Source organism: Globicephala melas, chromosome 9 (genome assembly GCF_963455315.2).
Source record: "Globicephala melas chromosome 9, mGloMel1.2, whole genome shotgun sequence".
NCBI lineage: Eukaryota > Metazoa > Chordata > Mammalia > Artiodactyla > Delphinidae > Globicephala > Globicephala melas.
This window is the reverse complement of record NC_083322.1, coordinates 102,358,514-102,379,066: the sequence shown is the minus strand read 5'-3', so window position 1 is coordinate 102,379,066 and position 20,553 is coordinate 102,358,514. Positions and strand designations below refer to the sequence as shown.

Here is a 20,553-nt window from a genome sequence, read left to right as displayed (position 1 = left end):
TTTTGATAGTTTGATTAATATGTATCTTGGCATGTTTCTCCTTGGATTTATCCTGTATGGGACTGTCTGTGCTTCCTGGACTTGACTATTTCCTTTCCCATATTAGGGAAAATTTCAACTATAATCTCTTCAAATATTTTCTCAGTCCCTTTCTTTTTCTTTTCTTGTTCTGGGACCCCTATAATTCGAATGTTGGTGTGTTTAATGGTGTCCCAGAGGTCTCTGAGACTGTCCTCACTTCTTTTCATTCTTTTTTTCTTTATTCTGCTCTGTGGTAGTTATTTCCACTATTTTATCTTCCAGGTTACTTATCCGTTCTTCTGCCTCAGTTATTCTGCTATTGATTCCTTCTAGAGAATTTTAAATTTCATTTATCATGCTGTTCATCATTGTTTGTTTCATCTTTAGTTCTTCTAGGTCCTTGTTAAACATGTCTTGTATTTTCTCCATTCTATTTCCAAGATTTTGGATCATCTTTACTATCATTACTCTGAATTCTTTTTCATGTAGCCTGCCTATTTCCTCTTCATTTATTTGGTCTGGTGGGTTTTTACCTTGCTCCTTCATCTGCTGTGTGTTTCTCTATCTTCTCATTTTGCTTAACTTACTGTGTTTGGGGTCTCCTTTTCACAGACTGCAGGTTTGTAGTTCCCATTGTTTTTTGGTGTCTGCCCCCAGTGGCTAAGGTTGGTTCAGTGGGTTGTGTAGGCTTCCTCGTGGAGGGGACTGGTGCCTGTATTCTGGTGGATGAGGCTGGATCTTGTCTTTCTGGTGGGCAGGACCATGTCTGGTGGTGTGTTTTGGGGTGGCTGTGACCTTATTATGATTTCAGGCAGCCTCTCTGCTAATGGGTGGGGTTGTGGTCCTGTCTTGCTAGTTGTTTGGCATAGGGTGTCCAGCACTGTAGCTTGTTGGTCATTGAGTCAAGCTGCATCTTAGCATTGATATGGAGATCTCTAGGAGAGCTTTCACTGTTTGATATTACATGGAGCTGGGAGGTCTCTGGTGGACCAATGTACTGAACTCGCCTCTCCCACCTCAGAGGCACAGGCCTGTTACCCAGCCGGAGCACCAAGGCCCTGTCAGCCACACAGCTTTTGGGAGGTCTGAGGTCTTCTGCCAGCGTTCAGTAGGTGGTCTGTAGGAGTTGTTCCGCATGTAGATGTATTTCTGATGTATTTGTGTGAAGGAAGGTGATGTCCTTGTCTTACTCCTCTGCCATCTTGAAGGTCTCTCCTATGAGTAAATTTTTAACTGGCTGGTCCATTTTCTGAAATGAGTGAATCAACCGATTTTTCTTGTTTCTAGGGTGTTTGGTGGATTTGCTGGTTCACAGATGTGAGTCTCTGACAAATGTGTTTCACTGTTTTCCTTGGAACGTCTGGGATACGGATACAAAAGTCATCATTTACTTTAGACCTTCTCACATTCCTTTCTTTCCATTTAAAAAGTTGGCAGTTGGCATTTCTCTAGAGAGGCACTTCTATGCATGTGTGTGCACGCCATGCACGGATGTGCACACACACACACACACACACACACACACAAAACCATGGAACAAAGTACTTATTGCTTCCACAGAAGCCACAGGCTTGGAAGTACAGAGGGGAAGCCAAGCCCTGCCACAGTGCAGAAGGGTCATGCTTTGGCCCAGGCATCAGCCAAGTGGCCCATGTGCCCAGTGATGCTACAGCAGTGAAACCTGGACTTCTGGTCAACCAGGAACAGGCAAGGCACATGGCGAGTCTCTCCTGCTCAGCCCACACAAAGCCCAGCCTCAGTGGTCAACCACAGAAACCTTGAGTCAGCATTCCAGGGAACACCCCCAATACACAGAGCTGACACAGATTATTAAAATTATTTTTAAATGGTCGCATCCTTCTTTTTGTATTCTGATTGTCTTCAGCATAAATGTTCAAATTTCCCGGAGAAACTGCAGAGGACAGGTAATTCTCCAATCCTCCAGGAGAAAGCAGGCCTCTTTTCAGCCTGGATGATGAGATGAGGGTGACAGAACATATGGCCACTTGCAGAAGATGATTCTGGTTGATGTCATTATCCAGATGAAGGCCACCTGTGGCTACTCAAGGCTGGACAGAGACAGCAAGCTCCACAACTCAAAGGGTTAAGTGTCTCCTTCTGGCTTTTTGGAGAAAGTGCTCTATTTTTTCCAATGCAAAATTACAGGGTCTTAGGGTTGGGATGGCCACCTCTCACCCAGATATGAGTCCATCTGTAAACTTAGAGATGCTCAGTCAGCTTTTGGGTGGGAAACAAAGCCCCCACCTTAGAGGTGAGAGTCACCCACCCCCAGCCCTGAACCGTGGCCACCAACAACTCCTCCCAGTATTGACCTGATTATATCACAGCAAAACGGAATGAGTCTAGGAAGGACCAGTGCTCAGAGAAGTAGACAGAAACAATGCAGATCTCTCAGAATGTTGACCTTGCAACCAACTAAAATCTTCAGCTCCATCTCACATGAACTACAATAGAATCTGGTCTCACCTAGGCTGCGATACGCATGCAAAATTTTTCAACCTAAATTCATTCATTCATGTTTAAGTTCTGCAGCCCTGCATGACAGACAACCAAGCTCTGTACAAATTTCACGTGTCAGCCGCTATGCCACCCAGTTCTGTGTTACCTACAGTCTGAAAAGTCTTCTTCTGAGTGGCAGGTAAGTACATACGTTCCTGTGTCTGGGATGCCATGGACACCTCTCCTACAGACACCAGAGGTCAGAAACCCAATGCCTAATGGGGACAGCTGTCACCTACTGGGCCTTGCCTGCCCTTCTCAGAGTCTCCATAGGATGCTGACCAATGACTGATGTGGCTGAGGAAGGAGAAACAAGTGAGAAATAAATGTGCTGATTTTTTAACAGAGACCTAAGCCTTAAGAACTCAGAGTATCTTGTTCATGCTAGGATATGCTTATGAAATGATACAGGAGAGAAAGGCCAATAACTGTATTGCAGCAATGGGTAATTTCTCAGCCAAGAGGGGTCACAAGCCTGGAAACAAGCTGAAAGGCAATCAGACCAGCAAAATAAGGTGGGGCAATTTCCCAGTTCACTCATCAGCACAGCACAGCACTCTGAAATGTGGCTTCAAGAGTGGAAAGGGGTCCAAGAGCTAAGCCTAGCAGCACCCTGGGAGGTCCCCAGCGGACACCCTAGCATAATTTCGCCACTTGCTCCCCAACAGCCTGTGGCCATTCCTTACCTCAGGTGTGGAAGGGCCTTAACGGTCTGACTATTTAACAGCCACCTGTAACTCATATATTGCGTGATCTCAGGACAAAATACATTCTTATTTAAAAGATGTATACTGTGGAATATTGCTCAGCCATAAAAAAAGAATGAAAAAATGCCATTTGCAGCAACATGGATGGACCTAGAGATTGTCATACTAAGTGAAGCAAGTCAGACAGAGAAAAACATATGATGTCACTTCGATGAGGAATCTAAAAACAAATGATAGAAATGAACTTATTTATAAAACAGAAATAGGCTCACAGACATAGAAAACAATCTATGATTACCAGAGGGGAAAGTGGGGGGACGGGATAAATTAGGAGATTGGGATTAACGTATACCTACTACTGTATATAAAATAGATAACCAACAAGGACCTACTGTACAGCACCGGGAACTCTACTCAATATGATGTAATAATCTATAAGGGAAAAGAATCTGAAAATATATATATATAACTGAATCACTGTGCTGTACACCTGAAATGTACACGATATTGTAAATCAACGGTACTTCAATTTAAAAAATTCAAGTCATTTTTAATGCACACACTATATTACATCATAAAGATGTGAGTAGGATTAAAGGGGATGCTGAAATATCACGGCTCTCAAAGGCTACAAGAGAAACATGCCAGGAAGGGCTGTCAGAGCCCCAGACAAACGCCAAGCAGACATAAGTGATCCCTGTTTAATGGTGATTTGAGAAAGAATTGAAGAACACGGCACCGAGTTACTTGTAAGTCAAATAAGAGCAATCACTTGGCCTTGCCGGCAAAGTCCTGTACCTGTAGCTTGCTGCCAAGCATGGACTCTCACTCCAGTGCCCGTCCTGTGGAGCTGGGACCACACCTCACTCTTCTCCCCACCTCCAGGGCCGCAGGCAGCCTGCACACCAGCCGCTCCAGCATTCACGCTTGCAGGGCTGTCTGCATGTTTATAGACACCGTCTTGGCCCAGCATCTCTTGTTAGCACATTTATCAGACCAAATGCAAGAGAAAGAACTTGGAATAAACTACTAATTAATACTAAGGTTAAGGTTCCCAGGTAGCCCCTCCCTTTTTGGAAACCCATCACCGTGAGTGTTTTCACGGGGCCCTGCCTACACTTTCTGAGTTGGCAAAGGCAGACATCATTCCAAAATCAAAAGCAGTTTCCTGCACAAAGTCATCGGCAGTACAAGTCTGCTTGGAAACAGCATCTCCTCTCATCCTTTTCGGGTGATTTGTAAAGGTCTCTGCGGCATTTCTATTTCTCAGGCCTGAGATGGGGATGCTCTGACTGCTCCAGTGTGGGCATCCTCTAACTCAGACCAGGCTCAGGGATCCACAGTGATGGACCGAATGAAACCAGAACCGTAGGCCTGCTTTCAGGTACCAAGACTCTTAGGCACACAATTGGTTGAGGACCACTACCCACCTGCCAGGGAGTTACCGCTATTTTGTTTTATAAGATTAAACTCCGGGCTTCCCTGGTAGCGCAGTGGTTGAGAGTCCGCCTGCCGATGCAGGGGACACGGGTTCGTGCCCCGGTCCGGGAAGATCCCACATGCCACGGAGCGGCTGGGCCCGTGAGCCATGGCCACTGAGCCTGCACGTCCGGAGCCTGTGCTCCGCAATGGGAGAGGCCACAACAGTGAGAGGCCCGTGTACCGCAAAAAAAAAAAAAAAAAAAAAAAAAAAAAGATTAAACTCCAACATTGCTACAGTTGACCCTAGGTCCCAGTTCTGTCCTCTTGGGTGGTTCCTGGCTGCCACGGGGGACTGTCAAGTTCTTCTCAAACACACGCTGTCTCCAGTGAGAAGCCCACAGATGCAGGATGCCCTTTTATGAGCACATCACTTAGGCTAAACGTAAGTGGAGCAGGCTTTCAAATGTTGCCATTCTCGCTCTTTGATAATATTTCACTGTTAATTTTGCTTTATTGCTGCCAACTATTACAGCTGATATTTAAATATATACAGTCACAAGATATGTAGCAAATCATTTTCAAATAACTAGAATAACAAGAAAGAAGGAATCATCCATAAACTTATGCTAAAACAAATATAAACATAATCCCCCACCCAAACTTACTAGTATAGTATTATTTCATCACTGAATGAATTTTATTTAATTAATATTAAGTATTATTTCCACTTAATCAATGAAAATCAGAAATTGAATTGAAAATTAATATTTTAAGTAACATTAATATCTTATTACTGAAATATAATTAACTTCAGTAACTTCATTACTGAAATTGTATTAATTAAAAATGAACACACTTAATATGTGTCACCAAATTTAAATGGATAAAGGTTCTGCTGTTGCTTCTGTTTTCGGTTTACGCATTTTCCATTACCTAAAATCTCACATAGATGCTTACATTCTCTTACAAAGTAAATGAGTAAAGTGCTGCAAACAGCAAGTTAATTTGAACTCAGACCGTTTGCTGAGAGCTTCCCCCTTCGTCCTGTCAAGGGAAAGAGCAGAGAGCGAGGCAGCCTTGGGAGGAAGGCCCAATTCTTGGTCCCACTTCAGGGGTAACATCAGGGACAACCAGCTTCCAGCAAAACCCAGTCTCCCTTCTTTGATTTCAAGCCAAGTGCTGTCACATGGTAGCCAGCCAAGACCTACTTCCCAGGCTCCTTGCCGCTGTCCGTGGCCTCGTCATTACATTTTCACGAATAAAACGTGAGTGGACGTGATGTCCAAGCAAACTCCAGACTGGCCAGTGGAAACCTCTTTTCACCGTCATTCCTTCAAATGGATGGACAGGGAGATGATGGTGGGCATCTGGACTCTTGTGTCCTTGAGAGGTTAGGGTCTCCATCCCTGGACAACTCCAGTCCTGGAAGGCCCATGGGCAGAATCGAGAACTTCCGATCCAAGCCTCTGAACCTGGGGACCCACTTGTTACAGCACCTCAGCCTACCCTTATCATTTGGTGGCTGTCCTCAAAAGATGTGCGTGCCATTGATCCTAGACAGTAAAAGCCCTGAATTCGTGCAGACAGATGGGAAAATATGCTACTGTTTTATTTATTGTTGTAAATTGATCCAACATTTGTATATATTGTAAAATGATCACAGTAAATCTAATTAACATCTGTCACCACACACAGTTACAGAATGTTTTTCTTGTGATGAGAACATTTAAGATCTGCTCTCTTAGCAAATTTCAAATATACATTACAGCATTATTAACTATAGTTCCCATGCTGTACGTGACATCCCCATGACATTAATTTTATAACTTTTATAACTGTTAGTTTGTACCTTTTGACTCTCTTTACCCATTTCATCCACTCCCCACCCCATGCTCTGGTAACCATCAATCCATTCCCTGAATCTATGAGCTCATTTGTATGTTTACTTATTTACTTAGATTCCACGTATAAGTGAGATCATATGGTATTTGTCTTTTTTGTCTGACTTATGTCACTTAGCATAATGCCCTCAAAGTCCATCATCCATGTTCTTGCAAATGGCAAGATTTCATTCTTTTTCATGGCTGAATAATGTTCCATTGAATATATGTACCACATTTTCTTTATTCATTTATACACTGATGGACACTTAGGTTGTTTCCATATTTTGGCTATTATAAGCAATACTGCAATGAACATGGAAGCACATATATGTTTTCAAGTTAGTATTTTTGTTTTCTTTGGATACATAGCAAGAAGTGGTATTTTTGGGTCATATGGTAGTTCTACTTTTAATTTTTTGAGAAACCTCCATGCTGTTTTCCACAGTGGCTGCACCAATTTACATTCCCACCGACAGTACATGAGGGTTCCCTTTTCTCCATATCCTCATTAGCACTTGTTATCTCTTACTTTCTTGATAAAAGCCATCCTATCAGGTGTGACATGATATCTCATTGTGGTTTTGGTTTTCATTTCCCTGATGATTAGTGATGTAGAGCATCTTTTCATGTGTCTGTTGGTGATTTCTATGTCTTCTTTGAAGAAATGTCTATTCAGATCTTGTTCCCACTTTTTAATGGAATTGTTTGGGGGTTTTTTGCTATCAAGTTGTATGCGTTCTTTATGTATTTTGGATATTAACCCATTATTGAACATATGATTTGCAAAAATTTTCTCTCATTCAGTAGGTCGCCTTTTCATTTTGTTGATGGTTTCCTTTGCTGTGCAGAAGCTTTTTAGTTTGATGTAGTCCCACTTATTTATTTTTGCTTTTGTCACCTATGTTTTTGGTGTCAAATCCAAAAAGTCATCATCAAGACTGATGTCAAGGAGCTTACCACCCATTTTTCTTCTAGGCGTTTCATGGTTTCAGGTCTTACATTCAAGTCTTTAATCCATTTTGAGTTCATTTTTATATACAGTGTAAGACAGTGGGTCCAGTTTCACTCTTTTGCATGTGGCTCTGCAGTTTTCCCAACACCATTTATTGAAGAGACTATTCTTTCTGTATATTTTTGACTCTTTAGTCATAAATTAATTGACCACATATGAGTGGGTTTATTAATAGGCTCTCTGTTCTATTCCATTGCTCTGTTTGTCTGTTTTCATGCCAATGCTATAATATTTTGATTACTATAGCTTTGTGATATGGTTTGAAATCGCGGAGCATGAAGCTTTCAGCTTTGTTCTTCTTTCTCAGGATTGCTTTGGCTCTTCGGGGTCTTTTGTGGTCACATACAAATTTTAGGATTGCTTTTTTCATTTCTATGTGAAATGCCAATTGGAATTTTGATAAGGATTGCAATAAACCCGTCTGTTGCTTTGGGTAGTATGGGTATTTTAACCATATTAATTCTTCCAGTCCATGAGCGTGGAACATCTTTCAATTTATTTTGTCTTCTTCAATTTCTCTCTTCAATGTCTGACAGTTTTCAGTGTACAGGTCTTTCACATCCTTGGTTAAATTTATTCCTAGGTATTTTATTCTTTAACACGCAATTAGTAAATAGGTTTTCTTAATTTCTCTTCCTCATAGGTTGCTATTAGTACTATATAGAAATACAACAGATTTCTGTATGTTGACTTTGTATCCTGCAAATTTACTGAATTCATTTATTCTCACAGTTCTTTGGTGGAGTCTCTACAGTTTTTTATATATTGTATCATGTCATCTGCAAATAGTGACAGTTTTACTTCTTCCTTTCTTATTTGGATGCCTTTCATTTCTTTTTCTTGCTAAACTGCTCTGATGAGGACTTCTAATAATATGTTAAATAAGAGTAGTGAGGGGGACATCCTTGTCTTATTCCTGATCTTAGAAGAAAAGCTTTCAGTTCTACCCTTGAGTTTGATGTTTGCTGTGGGCTTGTCATATATGGCCTTTTTTATATTGAGGTATGTTTCCTCTACACCCACTTTGTTGAGAGTTTTTTTAATCATAAATGGATGTTGAATTTTGCCAACTGCCTTCTCTGCATCTATTATGATGATCATATGATTTTTATCCTTCATTTTGTTAATCTGCTGTATCTGCTGATTGATTTGCTGACGTTGAACCCTCCTTGCATCCCTGGAATAAATCCTACTTGACCATGGTACACGATCCTTTTAATGTATCGTTGCTAATATTTTGTCAAAGATTTTTGCATCCATGTTCATCACGGATATTGGCCTGTAATTTTCTTTTCTTGTTGGTGTCTTTATCTGAATCAGGGTAATGCTGGTCTTGTAAACTGAGTTTGGAAGTGTCCCCTCCTCTTTTATTTTTTGGAACAATTTGAGAAGGATTGGTGTAATTCTTCTTTGAATGTCTGATAGAATTCCCCAGTGAAGCCGATTGGTCCTGGACTTTTGTGTGTTGGACTCCCTACCGTTTTAAACAGTAGTCTTAAGTAGAAAATCTGAGAAGGTGACTGTTTGGATCTAACAATGTAGAACAAGTAGAGACCAATGTGTTATGCCCCGCACTGCAACAGACCCTTCCCCTTAATGGGAGTGGCCACAGCTAGCCTTTCAGACCTCCTAACCCTTGACCCCGGGTCATAATCTGCTTCCACATCAGCTCAGAAATGGCTCTGTAGCTTTATTCTACTCTGGAACAAGGCAATAGACTCAACCTCCCTCAGCTCACCTGACTCATGGGTCCTGCTGACTCTGCATCATCCAGAGGATGATTTCCAAGAATTATCTGACCGCAAATCGATACGCACATGGTCCGCACCTTCTCATCTGTAACCACAGAGCCCTAACTTCTGGTCTCAGTTTCTCAAGACTAAAGTAAATCCCCCCAATACTATGTCTACCTCACTCCTCAGACGTCAGCCTGGGTAGAGCACGACATCCTCAAGACGGCGGGGGATGCCGGTCTCGGCACAGCACCTGAGAGCACAGCAAAGTTCTCCTCACCTCTGGGGACCTGCAGGGGCTACTGCTGCTCCCTGGGTAGCATCACGGGGGCCAAGATAGGAAGGGGCTTTGAGAGCGTCAGATGACAGGTACCATACAGCTGACGTCATTCACAGTGCCCGTGGGGCAGGCGCTACTCCACAGGAGGAAGCAAAACCTCAGCACGACGTTGTTTAACCGAACAATCCAGACTGTTGTGACTCATCAGCAACATTAAAGTGAAGTTCCTCTCTCACCTCTGCCTTAGGGACTCACATGGGCCGTGGAGCACCCACCCCCCTCTCCGACACAGTGTGTCATAGAACAGGCTGGGCCGGGGGTAGCGCTGGTGTCTGGCAGGTGGTTGGAAAGGTGGCCATGGGCATGCCCGCCAGGTTCTCCCAATCCCTGACCGACACGTGCAGGTCAAGGAGAGGAGGGGGTAGCAACAATTCTCCAAAACTGTCAAAAGAAGTGTGGAACAGCACCTCTTACTCTGAAGTTCTTTCTACTCTCCTCTTTCCAGGGAGGGAATCATTCAAAATCTTTCCATGAAATTTATAGTGCTGGGCAACTTGGGATATAAACTTCAGCATTGGGCTTCCCTGGTGGCACAGTGGTTGAGAATCTGCCTGCTAATGCAGGGGACACAGGTTTGAGCCCTGGTCTGGGAGGATCCCACATGCCGCGGAGCAGCTGGGCCCGTGAGCCACAACTACTGAGCCTGCGCGTCTGGAGCCTGTGCTCCGCAACAGGAGAGGCCGCGACAGTGAGAGGCCCGAGCACCACGATGAAGAGTGGCCCCCGCTCGCCACAACTAGAGAAAGCCCTCGCACAGAAATGAATACCCAACACAGCCAAAAATAAATAAATAAACACATGTGGGGTTTAAAAACAAAGTTCTTGTATTGGCCAACTTATTGAAAGTTATTTACAAGGGGGGAAAACAAAAACTTAAGCATTAATAACTTGCTTTTTTCTGTGTGTAACTTGACTCTGCTTATACTAAATGTTTGTCTCTAGTAACAAAATGAACCAGAAATCAGTTTTCTTTGGCTGTACTCTGAACATGTCATGCACACACTCAGCGGGCACATATGAGGTCCTTCCTCTTGGTTCCAGGCACCGCCCTAGTTGCTAGGGATAGAGTCATGAAAATATAATAATAATAATGATAAATGGCTCTTGCCCTCATAGAGCTTAAAGACAGCTCTCCTTGGTAATGAAAAGACTGCACGGTTCATAGGTACTCCTTCATTTGTACAGATTTCAACCTCTTTCCCCATAAATTAATACTCAGAGCCAGATACCTAAGACGTAGTGTGTGTTGAACAGACTGGCAACTAAGACCAGTAAACGCCTGACTTAGGGAGCATGAATGGAGGAACATTACATCTGCTTGGTACTATTTAAGTTTTACTCCATGAGTTGTTTAGAATCTGTTCTAGGTTCCATTATGGTGACTTAGATGGAGGAGGGCCTGTGTCACCTGTAATGAAGATGCTAGCATCCACTCTGCCAACCTCTACTCAATCACATGGGATTCACCTCACACTAAGACAGAGATGGCAAGGAGATTCAGATGCAGGTGAAAATCACATTTTTTTCCTTTAAATCATGGTATTTTCAAAGAAACAACCTTCATAACCATCTGCATTTATGATTTGCTTGTATCTTTGTTATAAAAAGCTAGAAAATCATCCAGACAATATATGACAGAAATCCACCATGCTAAAGGAAACAAATATCAAAGACAAACCACTTAGGAAATATCACTAAATATGTATTTTTATACTTTAACCAAATACTCTGATCAAATATCTATCAATATCTATGTCATATATTTTATGTGAGCCAGGGAGGCAAAACATTCCTCTCTCACCTTTTTATTTTTCTTATTTTTTCTCCCTTTTTTATCTCCCATATCCAATCAGTAGGTACTGTCCAAGTTTATCAAATTAACTCAGTCTGAAGCTCGGTGCCGACATTCCTGAACGGTGCCTCCTGAAAGCTGATCTCAGCGTCTCCTCCAAAAGGAGATGCCAAGCTCACTAGGGTCACCCAGCAGGAAACGTCACGAGCAAGCCTTAGGCTTCATTGGAGGCTGTCCTTCAAGAGTTACGCTTACGATGTAATTATAGACGCACAACGTGTCATCTGGGCAGCAAACGTTCTTCACCAGGTAAATATGGGCATCATTCCGACCGCAAGATGAGAAGAAAGCTCTGGTCCTTCTCACCCCAGACTGAGGGTCAGACACTGAGAAGCAGGAAGTGATATATTCAGTGTGTTTCCAATCTAGAGCCATTGCAAACTGCCCTTGACGCGCGCACACCTGCACACGCACACGCCCGGCAGCACCTGGCCCCTCCCCTCTGCGGGCAGCACAACCTCCCCACGTCCCCTGTGGACCAGCTCACGGACTTGGTCCCAGCGCAGACCCTACTTGTCCCTCCGCTCTGTGTGCTTCTCTCTAAGCCCGACTCCACCTCTCCACCCAGGAGCCAGGGCCCCGCGATGCCCTTGCGCTTGGAGTCTGAGTAGCGCGGGGTGGGGGGCCCTCCTGTGTGTGTCTCTCCTGAACGCAGGGCGTAGCCTGGCTCCTTGCTGTAGCCCAAGTGTCCGGTGGCCCCCTGGGCTCCCACCGCAGAGCCTTGGTGAAATCTGCCCAGAGAGGGGCTCGGGCAGGGGCAGAGGGGCGAGGGATTACTGTGTGAGGCACTCTGCATCTTCTTCCTTTGCTTCCCCCCCACCCCGTCCCTCCCGTCTGTCCTTCCTTGTCTGTTTTTTTCTCAACATTAACCTTTCTTATTCTATGAGTGAAGATTCAGACTTTGGGAAGGTGTGGTACATATAGCGAATGGAATACTACTCATCCATAAACAGAATGAAATCATGCCATTTGCAGCAACATGGATGGACCTAGAAATTATCACACTAAGTGAAGTAAGTCAGACAGAGAAAGACAAATACCATATGATATCACTTATATGTGGAATCCTAAATATGACACAAATAAACTTATTTACAGAAGAGAAACAGACTCACAGACACAGAGATCAGACTTTTGGTGCCAAAGGGGGAGTGATGGAGAGAGAGGGAAGGATTGGGAGTTTGGGGTTAGTTAGTAGATGCAAACTAGCATATACAGGATGGATAAACAACAGGGTCCTACTGTAGAGCACAGGGAACTATACTCAACGTCCTGTGATAAACCACAATGGAAAAGAATATGAAAAAGAATAGATAATATGTGTAACTGAGTCACTTTGCTGTACAGCAGAAATTAAAGAAAACATTGAGAATCAACTATACTTCAATACAATTTTTTAAAAAATTCAGACCTGGGAAAATAAATCATTACATACATCGCTAAAACAGACAGACATACTGTGCACTGTTTATGAACATATAACCATTTACTGTATTTTTAAAATATAAAAGCTTCAAAAGGGCTGTTATCTCTGGGGAAGGAAAAGGGAAAGGGGTCTGCTATGGTTCTAGAGGCAGTTGTGTCTCCATTTGTCGTATTTCTTAGAAATTCTCAAAAAGACATGAGACAAATTGGGCTAAACGTGAACATCTGTTAATCATGGGTGGTTGACTCATGACTATTTATTTTATTTTGCAACTTTTATAAATTGGAACTATACCAACATTTTGCAAAGGGGAGAGGCCCTGACAGCGGGTTCTGTGTCTAAGGGGGGAGCCTTGACCTGGGTAGCAGAGGGAAGTTAGGGCCTCCCCACTACCACTAGGAGTGCAGACCTGTAATCAGCTCCGCAGGAAGTAAAGGAAGGAATCGAGGTCAACCTGGGGCACATTTCAGATGGAGACATCAAGAAAGTATGACAAGATGGGAAGAGGCAGCAAAGGCCACAGTGAAGGGAGAAGAAATCCAGCCCAAACCACACCAGGAGAGAAGGAGGCCAGGGGTGGGGCCTTCAGGAGGACCCCAGGCTCCAGGGTGGGCAAACCAGGCCGGGGGGCACCCGATACAGGTCACCTTGGGGCAGGGCCTCGAACACACGCACAGTCGTTGGAGGATGCTCGGCGAACAGATGGAGAGAGGCAAGCGGCCTGCTGTGTTTGGAACAGAGGGGGCGTGGCAGGTGGCAGCCCCAGCTGCACTGCCATCGCCTGTAAGAACTGGGAGAAGCTGGAAAAGAAGAGCATGGAGCTCAGGGGCCAAGAGATGCCCAGGAAGAAAACGAAGCACAGCGCTGGGGCGGATGCAATGAAGCAGGTGGGCAAGGATCTGAGAGAAGTTGGATGCACACACCCGGAGAGGCTCCAGGCTCACCACTTGTCAGTCTGGGCTGAGACTCCAGAATACCCTGTCTGGAATCCCGGGGGATGCTCCCCGGATGAGAGGGGGCGGGGAGAATGTCTGGGGGTGGCAGGCTGTGGAGGACGGTCTCAGGCTGAGTGAGCCGAGGCCACCACCGCAGTGGTCATCAGGCGTCTGGCCAGGATCCCCCTTCACAAAGCCTCGCTCTGCCTGCTAAGTGCACAAGGCTGCACCCAAAGCAGTGAGGCCAGAAAGGAGGCCGTGGACGAGGCTGGGAGAGAGGCCACGGGGAGGCCAGCAGGAGAAGTGACCATGGGGAAGAGGGAGGCAGTGGGATTCGGGATGTATTCTGAAGGTAGCAGGTGGGCCTTGAGCTGGATAGCAGATGGAGCGTGGAGAACGGAGGAAGCAAAGGGGGCCTCCAAGGTTTGGGGCTAAGCCACTGGGATGACAAGCTGCCTTTCCCCAAGTGGAGAGGGCATGGAGGGGCCAGGGGTCTGCTTCTCTCTGCTACCTAGTCTGAGAAGCAACTTGAATGCCATTCTCTCAACCAAGCCATGTGCAGGCAACTGCAATTCTACGGATCTCTGCTTGTCCATCCAAGCGCAGGAGGTCACAGAAGAAATACAGACATTAGGAAAAAATAGATACTCATGCTTTAAGGGAAATAAGGAAAATCAGTATTTTGAAAGGGACGTTTTTTACCGCTCATTCCCTACAAACATTGAATCCTCAGCTAAGAGGTTAAACGTCTACATTTCTTCTTTTCACTTTGAGAACGAAGTATTGGCATGAGGCCCTTCAATCAACCTTTTAGGCTCTAGTTAGAATATATTATTCCCATTCTAAGAATCCAGTGTTTTGGATAAAAATTCCTTGAGGCTTTAAAAACAAAACCTTCCTCTGACCGTTTCCAGATTTGCGTTGGAGAGCACGTGGCATGAAAACTTTAAAAACTACTGCGAATGGGCAAACAGGTAGGCAAAGAAGTTTAGGATCATTTTTCTAAATTACATTTTTGGGTCTGCGCCCTTTCCACTCTTTGATAGAAGTTTCATATCCAAGACACTGGATCTGAAATGAAAACCTGAGTGGCTATAAGTACTGTTATTTGTTGCTGGTGGTACCACCCTCTGGGGAAGCAACGTGGAAACATATGTTGTCTTGAAAGCCATAAAACTGTCTCACCCTCTGATTCCCTAATACCTTTGCAAGTCTCTATTATAAGGAAAAGTCCCCAAATGAATATGGGCTCTGGGGACGAAGATGATCCTCTCATTATTTATAGTTCCAGAGAAAAAAAAGCAACAAGTAACGGGGCAGAGTGATGCAGCTTAGCGAGTGCCAGGAGCCCTGGGAGTGATGATGACAAACCCATTGCACACACGGGGGAGGGGAGGCTGTAAAGGTCACAGAGTTGTACGTGCTAAAGGCAGAATCCAGATTCAAGCAAACAGAAACAAAAGCCACACTTTCCCCTCTTCCTGGATGATCATATACAACCTTTAAAAAGTTAAAAGACCATTGTTGTACCAGAGCGAATTGTAAACGACATGATGCTAAAGGAAAAAAGCACAGCACTGTGTACATCACAGTTGGCCTTAGGCACCAGAAAGGCTCAAGAGAACATACAAAGTGACGAGAAATGGTGTTGGGCTGTTGGCATTCCATGTGACTCCCTCACTCCCCATTTAAAACTTTCCATATGGTACTTATTTTATAATCTTGACTATAAACCGTTTTTGAAAGGTATACACTAAACTTTTAAAATATCTCTTCAAAATGGATGTATAACAAAAATTAGTTCTATATCCCAAACGTGGCTCATCCCTCGATTTTGTGAATGCTCAAAAAACAGCAAATTTTAGCTTTGTCAGGCCAGGGGTTTCAGCAGGACTCGCTGTGTCTGGACAAACACTGCCCCCTTGTGGCGGATCTGACGACACGCATTTGGAGGGGCCAGCTCTTTATCATCCACTTGGGACGGGACTCTTAACAGGCCCGTGCAAGCTGGGGAGAAATACAGGCTCTCTGATGAGCGTGGGGCTCAGGGCACTAAATTATGGAGCTTAGTTTTTAATAACTTTTTCGGAAAGTGGCATCCCTCTCAACTTCTTGGGCTCCTAAGGGCAGGACTGCAATACAGCAGCCGCCGCCATCCTGGCCAGATGACTCTGCGGGGACATTTCAACGTGGACCCCAAAAGCTTATTCAGGCTTTGGGTCGAGAATCACTTCAGAACGTGGTGAGCAACTCCTAGGATGATGGAAACCTTCCATAACTGCCTGAACAGGGGAAACATGGCCCCAGATGATTTTTTTAAATTGAGGCAATGCTTTTTAAAAATCATTCACCAAAAGATTTTAGAACAGTGGTAATAAGCAACACAATGGTATCTGGTATGGCTCACGTTGATACATTTTTAGATTGGTCAAATTTATAGCGTTTAAATGAAGGCCAGGGGCCTATAAAAGGTCAGTCACTACAGTTCGTTTTACAGTTTGCCCAAAATCCCAGAGTTAATAACAGAAGCAGATTAAGAACTCGGGTCCTCCTCTTCCTACACCAGAGCATTACTGACCACCTTACCAGATGCTACCGTATTCTGCGCGTGTGGCATTTCTGTGCGCTGGATTACAAAGGAGCTCAGGTGTCTTTGCATCTGGTGCAGAGTTCATACTGCTGTCTATGTGACTTAGGAAAAGAGCAGAGGATGGAGACGGAGGCCTGAGGACCATTCCCACCTCGCCGCCAATCACATCCTGTGGACCCTGACCACGTTCCCTCCATGTGTCTCAGGGTCCAGATCTGTAGGATGTCACGCATGCTCAGAGAAGGGACAGTTTCCCGGAAAATGCCAAATTCCAGGAAAACTGCTTGAAATTATTCGTGAGGTGTTTATATTCACTCTGATTCAAGGGTCCTTTGATTAAGAAAATGAAAATGTATCTTGGAATAGACTAAACGTTAGTTTACATAAAATTAATCTTTCCAGGAAAGATCTGACTACTATCTGACTACCTACATACCCTAGGATAATTTTTTTTAAATGCGGATCTATTCTCTTCTGACTCTTCAGGTTACAAATATAAGAAACTAGTTGCATTTTCTCAAGGAAAAATAACAATACTATCTGGAAAGTTTCTAATGAAGCTCTGATCCAGTTTACTCACCATTTCAGAATGCTTCCTAAAGTTATTAGCCGAGCTCTATAATTGCTAATCCTTACAACGGTGCTGCAGGGTGGATGGCGTGATGCCCGTCATACAGATGAAGAAAGGGGAGACAGAGAGGCCCCCTCTGCTGCCTGGGAATAAAAGCTCAGCTCTACAGCCCAAGGGCAGATGCCTGCACTCAGCTAGGAGTCAAGGGCTTGGGGAAATTTATAAAAACAGGAGCAGCGCTCTGAAGAAATGTTACATCACCAACTTGCTTGATAAAAGAAAGCATAATCTCAAACATAGATCAGACATCACAGACATGAAGAAATATAAACATGAACATAAAACACTGGGAAACATGAGCAGACATCAACGGATTTGAGCAGCCACTTGGCCTCCGGAAGCTGGGAATTTCTGCGTCTGTGTAAGGAAGGCTGCACCAGCGATGTGGGGAGGATGAAATGAGATAATTGAACTAAGCACGGGCCTGGCACAGGCAGGCAGGTAGTGGCAGCTGTGGGCATCGTCCTCTTTGGCCAGCATTATTTTATTAAGTGCTATCCTGCCCTAGGCCTTCAAACCCAGTAAACTTTTATTTCCAGGTGAATGGTTAATCTACCACACTGCAGATTCCTTGATTGACTTTGATTTCTAGTAAAAGTCACACGTGTTTTTAAAAAATGAAAAAAAACAAACAAACCTCCTAGAAACCACTCCATATCTGTATTCAATGATTTTCCTGCTTCCCTTAAACTGCTCTGTGTAATCAGTTCACTTAGCTCTACAACAAACCTGATGACATAATGATGTGGAGTCTTCATGTCTAAGAATATGGCCCGTCTTTCCATTTGCACAACTCTACTTTTCTGTGTATTTGTAGAATTTTATGATTTTCCTCATAAATGCTTTGGATATTTCCTATGGACTTTTGGCCTAGGTTTACCTATCTATCTATCTATCTATCTATGTCATGAATGTGTTCTTAGGCTGCATTTGTAAGAAAAAAATCTCACACAAATTAGCAATGCCCACTGCAAAACTTACGCTACCATCCATTGCTGTAGAAAAAGTAATAACTCCTGGCATGTTGTAATAACCAAAGAGGCGTGAGGGGTCAAGCCCTTCAGGGTAGTTGAACAGATCCTCTACTCAGACACAAAGTTTGCTGGCAGAGTGTGTGAAATATTAGAAGACATTTTCCAACAATCTGTGGCCAAAATTGAGGCTGACGAAAGATAAGCCTTATAGACTAATTGAGTCCACGGACATTTTAAACCATTCTCAGTGGATTTAAGTCTGTTTTATAGCAAAGAAGCAGCATTGCTGATGTGGTTATGGTAAGGAAAGACTTGCTGAAGATTATACAGCTGAAGAAGAGACCTTCTCATTATGTAATTGTACTCAGGTTAATTTGGGGTCAGATGAGAATACTGGTCACATGCGTTTCTATGGACGAGCTGCGGTCACCCCAGGCTCCAGCCCGGCCTGAGTTCCCACCACGAGTTAAATCCTTCTTATTGGAAACCAGCAAGATTTGGTTGTCAGGAAAGTTGAGAGCTGATTTTCAAAGAGCATTAAAATATGGGAATCAAAAGGGAAAACAGCATCAAGTCCAGGGCATTAAACTCCTGTGTTTTTAAAGTGATGGATGAGAAACTGAGAATCCACACGTGCTACCTTTAGATTCAGAACTGAGGTTGATAATTGTCAGGAGGATACATACTAACACACTTACTCAAATTAAAAATATGACTTGACTTTTTTTTTTAACCAAAAGTAAATGTGATTTGGCTTTTTGATTGGACAATAAGGGCCCATTTTGCTTATTAATTTATATGGCAGACATTCTCCATATATCGAATGGGCTAAATCTATAAACCTAAGATCCTGACAAAAATAGACTTAAAGTTTGGGATGAGATTTTTTTTTTTTTTTTTTTTTTTTTTTTTGGCAGTACGCGGGCCTCTCACTGTTGTGGCCTCTCCGATAGCGGAGCATAGGCTCCGGACGCGCAGGCTCAGCGGCCATGGCTCACGGGCCCAGCCGCTCCGTGGCATGTGGGATCTTCCCAGACCGGGGCACGAACCCATGTCCCCTGCATCGGCAGGCGGACTCTCAACCACTGCGCCACCAGGGAAGCCCTGGGATGAGATTTTTAACATTCACTAAAAAATACTATTTTGGCAAAAGTGAGTGAAAACTGACAATATGTCAATTTCCTCAGTGAAAACTGACAATATGTCATTTTCCTCAAAACTTACTGATGATATATTAGGTTTAGAAAGTGCCTGTGACATCCATCAGCACACACAGTCACACTTTTTTTTTTTGGGTGGATGGATGCTAACTAAACTTAATTGTGGTAATCCTTTTGCAATATATACATACATCAAATCATTATGTTGTATGTCTAAAACTAATACAATGTTGTATGTTGATTATATCTCAATTTTTAAAAATGGTCAGCTTTGCTATCCCTTAGCTCACATAAACATGTTAGTAAAATCAGTAGCTGGGACACATGTAATTCTAGCTTGAGACTTCTGAAAAATATAACATGAATGAAAAGAAGAGTTATGATGTCAAATTGCTCATTTTGATTTACTTTAAGTATCTAGAGACAATTTATACAATTTCAGAAACTATATCACACTTAATGATAATACTTCTTTATATGTATATTATACTTTATGAATAAAAAATTTTTTTCACAACATATATTATTGGATTTCTACTGTATTTGTTCCTTTGGGAGAGATGTCTTCAAACATTATTTTTAAAAAAGACAAAGTGCCTCTGAGTAATGAGTGTAATTATTATCTGAGAAATCTTGATAAAGTGTTTTTCTTATACCTCCCAGAAGTCAATAACTTTCGTGTGATTGAGTAACAACCCCCCTGGCAAGTCAAATGGCTTCCAAATCTTGGCTATTGACCAATTAAACGAGAACCTAGTCAGGTACAGATAAAAGATCAATCAAAGTAATATTTGATAATAGATCACTATGTGATTGACCAGAAGGACTTCAAAGAATTGAAACGCACTGTTATAGCAGTAATCTTTTTCATCCTCTTGTACTTATTTATGCAAAATATTTCCTCAGGGTTTAAACCAATAAAAACAGAAAGAGTCACACAATTAATGTTGAAGCTTTTCTGGTTTTATCCATAAATTATGTTCATTCATGGGTATATGGAATAAATTTAAAAATTACCTTTCATCTTATTAAAAGACATCTTTTCAAGAAAGATTTCCTTTTCACGCTTAACAATTATATATCAGCAGTTGTTAATATATTTATATTGTTTATATTTATTTGCAATTGTAATAAGAACTCAATCTAGAAGAGTATTTTCCTACCCACAGTTTTATGATCACATGAAATTTAGAAACCTAATTTAGATAGACATTCTTGTTTTGTATCACATTTCATTTCAACTATTTAAAACAGACTTTTAAAAACAAAATATATACTGAATAGAATACAATTTTACATGGGACCAGTACGGGAATGTGAAGTCAAGAAAAAAGAAGAATAATGCAA

At 42.9% G+C, this 20,553-nt stretch overlaps 1 protein-coding gene across 8 annotated transcripts in view; it reads right to left on the bottom strand.

Annotated features, from left to right (window-relative positions):
* The window catches only part of COBL (cordon-bleu WH2 repeat protein), a 261,221-nt gene that overhangs the window by 127,344 nt on the left and 113,324 nt on the right, over window positions 1-20,553 (bottom strand). The gene's annotated exons all lie outside the window — the stretch shown is intronic.